This window comes from Azolla caroliniana, unplaced genomic scaffold, assembly GCF_043228905.1.
Source record: "Azolla caroliniana isolate FFs.n. ecotype wild unplaced genomic scaffold, voAzoCaro1.0.p SCAF_12, whole genome shotgun sequence".
Lineage (NCBI taxonomy): Eukaryota > Viridiplantae > Streptophyta > Polypodiopsida > Salviniales > Salviniaceae > Azolla > Azolla caroliniana.
In genome coordinates this window covers 4,708,047-4,720,200 of record NW_028230447.1, presented here as the reverse complement: position 1 = coordinate 4,720,200, position 12,154 = coordinate 4,708,047, and the positions used below count along the sequence as shown (strand labels likewise).

Genomic DNA, 12,154 nt, shown 5'->3' with positions numbered 1-12,154 from the left:
ACCGATGGATATCGTTGACTAGTTATTTCATTTTGATGGGTTACCGATGGATATCGTGAGTGATCAAGATCCAAAGTTTACTAGTGACTTCTGGACGCAAGTCTTCAAGAAGTTAGAAACTACATTGAGCATGAGCTCCACGGATCATCCTCAATCCGATGGACAAACAAAACGAGTAAATCCAATTATTCAGGACATGCTTTGAGCATACTTTGGTGCAAAACCAACAAAATGGAAACGTTGTCACGTTATTACGCGCGTGCGTGGGGAACAAGGCGGGACCACTGGGGTCTTGGACCGAGGAATAGGTGAGAAAAGGGAGAGAGAGAGAGACACGCTCACACACGTATAGACAGAGAAGCGCACGGGAACACGCCTCAACAACACAGGAGACACGAGTTGAACGGGGAATAGAGTATAAGAACACCAGTGTATGTATATAAATATATGTATGCAGACAACGCGGACGGCTACAACTGATCAGGTCGGCTACATGGATACCGACGCCTAATCACCCTCGCGCACAAGGGAGAAAGATGGAGATTATGCCGGAAGCACACGGGCGTTCCATGGAGTAGAATTAGCCTCTCGAGAACCTGCGCAAAGGAAAGCTATGGAGAATGACAGAGAAGGGCTTGGTCCCAATCCGACAGCACTTCATCCCCTCTTGCGCGCGATACCCCCTCTCTCCCCCCCCCGTCTCCCTCTCCTTTATATCTCAAGGAGGGAGACCGTTTTCACCCGTATACATCACATTAATTCTCTATCCTTTCGGTCAGAGATACTCCTCGATTCTCCCTATAGAATATTGCCACCTAGGATTTGACTTTTGTGCCTACCTATCTACTATACAATAGGAGGCATGCCCACGTGTAAGGGCCGGTTCACACACGCTACACACGGTTTGCGCCTGGGGACGGTTTTCCTCACGACATCCGCCCCCACCTAACCGCACATCCACCGGTATGCACCAAAATTGGGTTCCTACTGGAGAAAACCGGTCCTTGCTTTTATTCCTCGTTTACCAGTTCGTCCTCCACCTCGGGTTGCTCGTCGTTGCTGTCCATGCCCCCTAGCTCCGGCTCACCGTCGTGTCGTTTCTTGAACGCTTTGATCCTCTTCCCCGCTACCGGTATCGCCATTCTCGTACCGTCGAGCTCCGCGAGATGGTACGTCCCATTGTCGTTGGCGCCTGTTACTACGTAAGGCCCGAACCACCTCCTCGCAAACTTCCACGTGGCCCTGTGCTGATTGTCGAGGCTACTGTCGTAGACTAGCAGCCAGTCGCCTTCCTCGATCTTCCTTGGCCGGAGCCAGTGTGTTCAGTCGAACCGGGCTTTGTTCCTTATCCTCGCTACCCGAAGTTTCTCCGCGGCTCGCTCTACGTCCTCCGGCCTCCACTCGAGCTGTCGAATCCGCGCCCCAACAGTTCCTCCCGGATCATCTCATCCCCCCAGTCCACCGTGGCCCACGAGGAGATCGTTCGCTCTGTTGGCATGATCGGCTTCTGTCTGAACATAAGCTCTGCCGGTATGTACCCGGTTACCGAAGTGTGCGTAGTCCGGTCCGCCCACAAGGCATAAGGTAGTAGTCATGGCTAGTTCTCGACTTGGCCTCTGCACGCCCGTACTAGTGCTTTGACAATCGGCCCGTGTCCGCGCTCTACCTTCCCGTTCGCCTCCGGATTGTACGTTGTGGTGAGCGAAAGATTGACTCCTAGTCGGTCGAACAGCTCTTCGGCCTCTTCTACGTCCAACTCACCACGGTCAGCCACGATCTTCCCTACGCACCTGTATCGACATATCACGTCCTCAATCAAAAACTGGCACACGACTGCAGTCGTCTTGTTCTGCAGGGCTCGGCCTTCAACCTGGTTCGTTAGATCCTCCCGAGCCAGCACCAGATACCGCATCTGTCCTACCCCCATTGGCATCGTTACCAAATCCACCATCCACTTGAAGTGGACGGTCGGAGGGTAGGTCGGGTGAAGCTCGTCCCGGTGTCGGATCATGGAGTGCACCTAATAGCTTTCGCAAGTCGTCACGAACCGATGCACGTCCCGGTATAGTCCCGGCCACCGGTACTTCCCCTTTAGCTTTTCGAACATGGCCCACGTTTCACGGTGTCCAGCCCAAGGACTATCGTGGTACGCCGCCAACAAATCCTCCTGTTCCTCCTTCTTCGCCACCACTCGGAGCGGGATGTCGTTCCTTTTCTTCGGGTGCTTCCATATGTACCCGTCCCGGAGGAAGAATTGGTATGCTTTCTTCCGAATCCGGTTGGCCTCATCCCTTGTCCATGCCGCGTCCGGTGTCATTGTTTTCAGGAACCCGCCGATCTGCGGCCACATCCCGTTGTACTTGCTCTCATCGAAATCGTTAAGCGTTGGAGAGCATTCCCTGCCGGTTGTTACGTAAGCCGCCTCGAAGAAGTCCACGCCGACTTCCTCGTCCTCCGAAACCATGCCGCCCTCATTTTCAAACCTCACCCTTGAAAGCATGTCGGCCATGGCATTACCTTTCCCGGAAATGTGTCGTATTTCCGGATTCAGGGACTTGATGTACGCTATCCACCTGAGCATTGTCAGGTCCGGCGTCGCGCATCCAGAAACCATGCCAAGAATCAGTAGGCAGTCCGTCTCGATAATTACCTCTGTCCCGATCAGGTAGTCTTTATCGGCCTTTACCGCCGAAACGATACCCCAGAGCTCGCGTTTAACCTGGGCGTATCCTCGTTGTCGCTCGCTGAGGACCTTCGTGCCGAACCAGATCGGGAAACGCATGTCGTCCTCGTCCTCTTGGTTGACGACCCATCCGATCCTAGTCGGACTCGTGTCTACCGTTACGTAAATTGGAGTGCTCTTTCCGTAGACAGCCTTTCGGAGCGCCGGAGCCGCAACCCGTATAACGGCTCCGCGACGTGGGCGTAATACGGGATCCATATGTGGTAGAACGCGCATGCTCCCAAGAACCTCCGAACCTCCGTGATCGAGCTACAGTCGGGCTTCATCGCAGAGATGGCTTCTACCTTAGCCGGAGACGGTTTCCGGCCGTACGACCCGCATAGGTGTCCGACGACCATGATCTCTGATTGCCCGAAGGCCGATTTTCCCCCGGAGAAGGTGAGCCTCACGCCCTCTAACCTCTGCAGCACCCTTTCGCAGTCATCGATGTGCGTCACCACGAATTTCCGGCACCCGTCTGCTCCGATCCTCTCGTCCCTTTCCTTCACCGGGCATCCCTTGATCGGGATGTCGTCCAAAAACGGCATGGTGATGTCCGGAATACAATCCCTCAGCACCTTGTTCATTGTGTTCACCATGTGAGCCACTGAGTTCGTCCCTCCTTGCGGTAGGGTACACATCCATACTAGGCCGAGAGGAGTTCGCATTGTCGTGATGTCTCTGCTCTCTATGGCTAGCTGGAACTGATCGTACCCCGAGTAGAGATCACCGACCGAGTAAATCGACCTTTCGGCGAAGGCCTCCACGAACTCGTCTATTGTCGATCCGATTCCTGCGTTTCGAATGGTCACCTTGTTGACTGGCTGCAAGTCTTGAATAAAGCGCAGCGTGCCGTCCTTCTTCGGCACGGTAAACCACCGATTCGAGTATGGGGCACTCGACGGTTCGAGGATGCCCATCTCCACCTTTTGCTTTAGGAGCTCCATCAACTTCAAGATGTGAGCTCTTGGCACCGGAATCGGCTTGAGATTCCACGGTACATGCGGTACCGTGAAGATCACCATCGGTTCGACAACTGTCGGGTCTACGCACCCGATCTCCTCCGGTGAGAATGCGAAAGCCTTCCCGTGCCTCCCGAGAATTCTCCGAAACCGATCCTCCTCCGCCGGCAGTAGGAAGCCACCCCCACCGACCTTGAGCTCCCGTAGCGTTATGTCGGTGAACCGGTAACCTATGTCGGCCAGATTCCGTAAACTTGGGTCCGACGCAACCCCTTTTATCCGCCCCTCGTTGCCCTCCGGCAAGGGTGCCACGACTGGCCTCACCTTCCGGTCCACCGTCTTGTACTTCGTGTCCACCCGGGCCGTCCGATCCGACTCGAGCCCTCTACTGAAGTTCGCGATGACTTCGTACATCCTTTCCGAACATACCGGAATCGTCCGGTCCTCTTTAAGGACTCCTCCGACTACCTTTCGTAGCTCCCCCAAGGTATCGTCGAATGAGACCGCCTCCACGGCTCCGTTGATTTCCTCTCCAGGGCCGAGGATATCACATGCCCGAAGTCGCTCCTCCGCCCTTCTCTTCTTCCGGCCAACGACGTCGACTATCGTACACCCTCCGTTGTCGGAGAACCAAAATTTCCTACTTATAGTACAGGTCTTCTTCGCTATCGTACACTTGTGGGGTTTTCCCGGAGTGTCCGGACTATCGCGGCCCCACGCCTTGATAGCCCTCTCTAAAAATCCTCTCGGTTTTCGCCCCCAAGGGTCTCGCGGTTCCGGTCATGGTTCGGTCTCACAGTCAGGAACTGGACCGAGTGGCGCCCATCCTGGCTCTTGACCCTTGCATAGGCCGAGCCATTGTCCAGCACCTTGGTCTCCATCCGTGCTGCCGTGATGTACGGTTCTCCTAGTATAACCGGATGTGAGGACGTCTCCTGCACGAAGAAGTGCTGGTCAATCTCGACATCGCCGATCTTTACTCGTACATTCGGGCAGGCTCCATGCAGTTCTTCGGTGGCACGCGTCGCTGCCCGTATTTTCCACCCGTGCTTGGTGTTGATCGGCCATTTCCCCTTCTTGTAGAAGTCCATGGACATCAAATTGATTTCTGAACCGTGGTCCACCAACGCCACCACCGGCTCATGAACATCTCCGATCTTCACGGGGGTCTCCGTGGTCGCTCTAGCCCAGTGTGGCCTCGAATAGTGAATCTTCGCCAACTCGTCTTCCAGCGCCATGTCCTCTATGTGCGTCGTCGGCACCTCCACCGGCTTCTCCGGTACCCAACCGGTACCCGCCCTTCTTGGGATTATCCTGGGCGCCGATTACACCGGCCTCATTCCGCCTTTGCCCGAATTGGGTTTCGTATCGTTGCGAGGGCCCGGCCCCTCCGGTTTTCCCTACCCGCTTGTCCTCCACCAAAGCCTCGTAGTTTTGACAAGCGGCTTCGACGAAGCCCGTCTTTTCTTCCACCGGGTCACTCCACCCGGTTACCTCCCAGACCCGTTTTTCCGCACGGTCCGCCTCTTCTTTCCTTAGTCGTGCGCCGGCAAGGCCTTCTAGCATAGTCGGCCAGAACCCGGCATTGTTCGTCTTCGGGGCCTCGCCACCTCCGACCCGAATACCAGCCGACGCCGAATAGTGGACGGTCTCCGCGTGACGAGCCGCCGCCTCCTCCATCAGCCTTTTCATACCTCCTCGCCCGACATTCAAGTCCAAGGGCCTTCGGGTCTCGTTGGCGTGCACCCGACCGTTCCATAGGTACACCACGTTGCTTCTCATCACCTCGGCGAAGTCCCCGCAGTCCTTCCGGATGTGGCCAACTGCATCACACCACATGCACCTGTTTCCAACCAGAGGTCGTCGGTCACGGGCCTGTTCGCCACCGTCCCTCCGTGCCTGGGCAATCTGGAGATCTTTTACCATCCGCGTCAGTTCCTCCAGAGCTGCTCCCCCGGGCGAGCCCTTGACCATGCCGGTCGAAGTCGATCCGGTCTCGAGCCAATCTTAGGTCTCTTCCCTTCGCGTTGGTGGTGTTGGCTCGAGCTTCCTTGCTGTGACAGAGCCCGCCCATGTCGATCCTTTGTCAACCCATTCCCGGCATTTGTCGAAACGGCCACAGACCCTCTTCACCACAGCCCAGTCGGCCATCAGCCCATCATCAGTCTCCAATAGGAGGCCTACTTGCTCCCGATCCCACTCGTGAACTGACTTAACAAACAATAGGACACGACTTGTGTCCAGAATGGTCCGGTCAAGCACCGAGAGGCGCGCGAAGCGTTCCTCAAACTCCCGGAGGAGCACCGACGCGTTCCTTCCTTTGTCGGGGGTCTCCACCCACTCCATGAAGTCCCGCTTCGAAAGTCGAAGCGCATCTTCAAGCCCGTATTTTTCGAGGAGCCGACCTTCGAACTCCTCCCAGGTCCGGCTCTCTGCCCATACCTCGAGCACCTCCGTATGGATGCCCGGCATCGCCACTCGAGGGAATCCGGCTAGATGCCTCTCTTCCGGAATGTCCCTCATTACCATCTCAGCCCGGTAGGACGCCAAGTAGCTCGTGGCATCCTTCCCACTAAACCGGCCGATCGTACCGACAACAGCCTCGATAACCCTATCAAGGGCGCCGGTGCCTTCGCGCGCGCTCACTATACGGTCCACAGCCGAAGCCATGGCTTCTACGAGATCCGACCCCCTCATCTTCTACTCCTCTGCCGCCTTTTCACGTTGGGTTCACCAAATGATGTCACGTTATTACGCGCGTGCGTGGGGAACAAGGCGGGACCACTGGGGTCTTGGACCGAGGAATAGGTGAGAAAAGGGAGAGAGAGAGAGAGACACGCTCACACACGTATAGACAGAGAAGCGCACGGGAACACGCCCCAACAACACAGGAGACACAAGTTGAACGGGGAATAGAGTATAAGAACACCAGTGTATGTATATAAATATATGTATGCAGACGACGCGGACGGCTACAACCGATCAGGTCGGCTAGACGGATACCGACACCTTATCACCCATGCGCGTAGGGGAGAAAGATGGAGATTCTGCCGGAAGCACACGGGCGTTCCACGGAGCAGAATCAGCCTCTCGAGAACCTACGCAAAGGAAAGCTATGGAGAATGACAAAGAAGGGCTCGGTCCCAGTCCGACAGCACTTCGTCCCCTCTTCCCCGCGATACCCCCTCTCTCCCCCCCGTCTCCCTCTATTTTATATCTCAAGGAGGGAGACCGTTTTCACCCGTATACATTAGAGATACTCCTTGATTCTCCCTATAGAATATTGCCACCTAGGATTTGACTTTTGTACCTACCTATCTACTATACAACAAGGGGTGTGCCCACGTGTAAGGGCCGGTTCACACACGCTACACACGGTTTGCGCCTGGGGACGGTTTTCCTCACGACAACGTTATCTCCCAATTTTGGAGTTTGCTTATAACAGCTCCAAGCATAAGTCGACAGGATATAGTCCTTTTATGTTGATGTATGATTTTCAGCCACGAGCCCCGATTGATGTTAATATACATGATGATGAGTTGGGAAGTACGCAAAACTTTCTTCGGGATATGCAAGATATGTTGCATATTGCATGAGATAATATAAAAACAGCTCAAGATAGAGTGTGTCTTTATGTCGATCATCATAGGCAACCTCGTGTATTCAACCCTAGACAGAAGGTATTTTTACATGTACCTCACAATTCTAAGACATTGTCTAAGGGTAAGTGGGCTAAGTTAGCCCCACGGTTTTGTGGACCTTTTACAGTCCTCAAATGCATTAGGTCATCAGCCTATCGTCTCGCTCTTCCCAATGGTGTTTAAATTCATCCAGTTTTTCATGTGAATCGTCTAAAAGAACTTCTAGGTTCTAGCGACAATATAGTTACAATTGAAACTCATGTACCAAAAAGAATTATCTTCTAAACCACATGTACCAAAAAGAATTCTCGATGTTAAAACAAAAAAATTACGTACTAAAGAAATCCGAGAATTTAAAATAAAATGGATAGATAAATCAATAAAAGATGCCACATGGGAACGCGAATATTCTTTCAGAACTAACTTCCCTAACTTTCCATTGCAAGAGTGCAATGTTTTAAAGAGGGGGAGTATGTTACGGGCCCCTTGTAACTTCATAGTTACCTAGATAGAATCTAGTTAGGAGTGTTGACTATAACGCCTTACATAGGACTTTGTACTTAAGTGGGATATTCTATATCCTCCACTCCTAAGTACATTTAATATAGGACTTACACCTTAGTACCTATATTCTACTCACACATGTGGACCTTTGCACATGAGATGTATATATACCTCATTGTGGGTATTTTTGTATTTGATGATGATAATGCTAATTTAATATAGTTACTCATCCCCCATCTTGTGTTGTTCATAAGTGTATCTCTCTCTCTCTCTTCCTCTCACACCCATACACACACATATCACTTAATCTTCCGCTTATCAAATCATCACATAATTAGGTACTAATTAACCCTTGCATAATTACTTACCTAATTTTTAACACCTCCAAAATATCTTCCTTGTAAGGACATTTAGTTTAATGGTATGATTCTCGCTTCAAGCGCGAGAGGTCTCAAGTTCGATTCCCGAAACGCCCCTTGTTCAATCCTCCAAAAAATCTTCCCTTGTAAGGGCATTTGGTCTAGTGGTATGATTCTCGCTTCGAGTGTGAGAGGTCTCGAGTTCTATTCTTGAAATACCCCTTGTTCAATAATCCAAAATTTGTTCCTTGTGGCTTTTTGTCTAGTGGTATGGTTCTCGCTTGAGCATGCTAGAGGTCTCTTGAAATGCCCCTTGTTCAATAATCCAAAATTTCTTCCTTGTGGCTTTTTGTCTAGTGGTATGATTCTCGCTTCAGGTGTCAAAGGTCTTGAGTTGGATTCTCGAAATGTCGCTTATTCAATCCTCCAAAAAATCTTTCCTTGTAAGGGCATTTGGTCTAGTGGTATGATTCTCGCTTCGGGTGCGAGAGGTCTCGAGTTCGATTCTCGAAATGCCCCTTATTCAATCCTCCAAAATATTTCCCCTTTTCAGGGCATTTGGTCTAGTGGTATGATTCTCGCTTCGAGTGCGAGTGGTCTCGAATTCAATTCTCGAAATGCCCCTTGTTCAATCCTCCAAAACATCTTCCCTTTGGTCTAGTGGTATGATTCTCGCTTCAGGTGCGAAAGGTCTCGAGTTCGATTCTGGAAATGCCTCTCATTCAATCCTCCAAAATATCTTCCCTTCTCAGGGCATTTGGTCTAGTGGTATGATTCTCGCTTCGGGTGCGAGTGGTCTTGAGTTTGATTCTCGAAATGCGCCTTGTTCAATCCTCCAAAAAAATTGCCTTGTGAGGTATCCCCTGTAAGGGTATTTGGTGTAGTGATACGATTCTCGCTTCGGTCTCGAGTTCAATTAGTTTGTGAGGGGTATCCCTTACCCCTCCAATCCTCCAAAATGTGAGGGGTATCCCTTACCTGTACTATCCTCCAAAACCTCTTCCTTGTAAGGACATTTAATGTAGTGGTATGATTCTTGCTTCGGGTGCGAGCGGTCTAGAGTTCGATTCTAGAAATGCCGCTTCTAATAGTTTGCGAGGGGTATCCCTTACCCGTCCAATCCTCCAAAATCTCGTCCTTGTAAGGTGGTATGATTCTCGATTTGGGCACGAGAGGTCTCGAGTTAGATTCCAGAAATGCCCCTTGTAATAGTTTGTGAGGGGTATCCCTTACCCCTCCAATCCACCAAAACTTTTTGTAGTAAAGAAGCCCTTACCCTTCTTATTTTCAATCAATGAATGATTCAATTCTTAATCTGTTGGTTGATAATCAGTGAGTAGGAGAAGAAGAAAATAAAGTTGAGGTTTTTATCATGGCGGATCAAGCTGAATTACCTTTCTACCGCAAGACGATGGATAAATCCCTTCCTTGTAAGGGCATTTAGTCTAGTGGTATGATTCTCGCTTCGGGTGCGAGAGGTCTCAAGTTTGATTCCCGAAATGCCCCTTGTAATAGCTTGTGAGGGGAATCCCTTACCCCTCCAATCCTCCAGTATTAGGGAAATTATCTAGGGTTTTAGTATAGGAGTGCACTAGTAAGTCTACATGTTAGATCTTTATTATATTGATCAGTGAGGGTTAGAAAGTCCTTATGCATGCTATTGTTAATTTCTTCATGATCTATCTTTAGTTTGGGGGGATGAATTCTAAGACTATTAGCTGTTAATTCATAACTGTATAAGTTCAACATCGTACTATGGGTATTTTTGGCTTGTTTTTTTCTTTTGAAGAGTTGTTTAAATTCGGCGAATACTTTAGTTTTATATTCTTCTATGTATTTCGAGCAAAATGATGTATTAGAAGATGATACCTTAGTATTGGAAACCTTAGTATCAGGAGTGGAGTTGATGAGTGAGGGAGAGAGAATATAATCTCAAGCGCGCCTTTGTGGTCTTTTATTCACCCTATTACGCTTGATAGGGGTCGGTGTAGCCGATGCCATCGCTGCAGACGTCATTACCGTGGGCTTAGGGAACTCTTCACTAGACGTGTTACAGGCATGACCATATAATATCCCGTGGTGAGAATTTACCGTAGTATTCTATACACGTGGATAAGTGTGAGGGTTAAACGAGAGTGTACAGAAGGGGAGGATTACTTTTAATCCTCGTGATTGAGACAATCCATTAGGCCAAGTGTGAACTTGCCTAGGGGCCTTGGGTATCGCTATAAATAAGAGGCCTAGTTACCCTCATTTCATCATCTTTTGACGACATCGAGACTCTGTTCTTGTGGTGGGTCAACTCTTGTAGCGAGCGCGCCAGCACCAGGTACGACTCAACACCATAGCGGTGGTATGGGACGCCCATCGAGGCTCAAGTCCGTCTTGATCCCTTCGCTCAGGGGTGGTCGGGTGGATCGGCACCCTTCTTTCTCTCTCTCCTTTCTATCTAGATCTATCGTTTATCCTTATCATATGCTTACATTAGGGCATATCTCTAATAAGATGGTTGCCCGAACATTGTCGATGCAAATCCATTGTGGGTTCCTATCTCCGGGGAATGAACCTCCATGTGATATGTCGAATCTTTAGTAGTTGTTGGCCTTATGGCCTAAGCAAGGAGTGTGAGTGTATAGCCTTTGGCAGTTGAATAGTTAGGTTAAATAGTATGGTACCTAAAGAATAGTATAAAAGAGAATAGTAGGGGAGGAGAAAAGAGAGAGAGAGAGAGAGAGAGAATTCAAATTTCAATTTATGTAAGAAAAGGTCTTTTGGCAAACATGTTTCGTTCTATATGAGCTCATCAGTGCGAAAGACCATATACAAAAAATGTGAGAGGCTTATATAAGGGAAGAGGAAAGAAGAGAGAAGGGGAGTGGTGGGGATGGATGAAAGGGAGAGAGGGGTTTTGAATGTGTATAAAGGAGGATGTGGGAGGTAGGGAGGTAGTGAATGTAAAAAGGGATAGCCTAATGAGTTTGATGGGAAGGGATGATTTGGGGATCTAGTATATTTAGTTCTAATAGATAGAGAGCAATAATATGTGTGATGTTTTAATGGGGATTTGGGGATCTAATATATTTTGTTTTGACTAGATAAGAATAGAGTGATTTTGACTTGGTCCAACATATAAAAGGCTTAGGGATGTCTCTTAGTTGGGGATCTAGGCTAAGGCCGGTGTGTAAGTCTTGTAAAAACAAGTGGATGCCTAATTTAAGGGTGTTTTTAGAGTACCTAAGCTTGAATATGGTAGGTGTAAGGGAATATTTGTTTTTATGCTTATGGATGAGAGTATTCCTAAGGGAGAAAGGATGTTTTTTAAGGGCTTTAAGCTGAAATGGGGTGGGTAACCTCGGCTAATGAGTCTCAGGAAGAAACGTTTTTTCATTTCTAGGTACCCTATAGGTGTGCGTTCTCTAACTAGGTAGCATTTTAATTCGTTAGAAATAAAATTTTGTTTAACATGTATGGGATGGTCTGAAGAGAAGGGAAGATATTGATAGGAATTTAATGGTTTTTGGAAACAATTGAAAGAGAACTTAGAGTTCTCTAGATTGATCCAAATATCCAAGAAAGGGAGACTAGTGGAGGAAGTATGGATCATAAGTTTAATAGAGTTATTGGTCATAAGACTATAGAAATTGAGGTAGTCTAAGAGTTTGGGGTTTCATACCTGTCCAAACCCCGAAGGCATCATCTGTGTACCTAGTAAAATAGAAGAGATGGGGTGTGGTTTGTGAGTTTTCTAAGTGTGATAAGAAAAGGCATGCATAGACAACTGAGAAGTTGCTACCCATGGTTGTTCCTTTGATTTGTTGGTATACTTGATTATCGAAGGTTAGGTAGTGATACTCTAGGGTTAGAGCGCTAAGGGTATAGATAAGATTAGTCTTGGCTAAGGAAAAATGGGGGGAGATGATATGGCGAAGTGCCTCGAGTCCTAACTCTGGATGAGGGAGTGTGAAT

The 12,154-nt window shown here is 49.3% G+C and overlaps 1 non-coding gene across 1 annotated transcript; it reads left to right on the top strand.

Annotated features, from left to right (window-relative positions):
• The first annotated feature begins 8,635 nt into the window (after positions 1-8,635).
• Positions 8,636-8,707, top strand: TRNAP-CGG (transfer RNA proline (anticodon CGG)). The gene has a single exon. It is a non-coding gene; the product is annotated as a tRNA-Pro (tRNA).
• Positions 8,708-12,154: the final 3,447 nt, after the last annotated feature.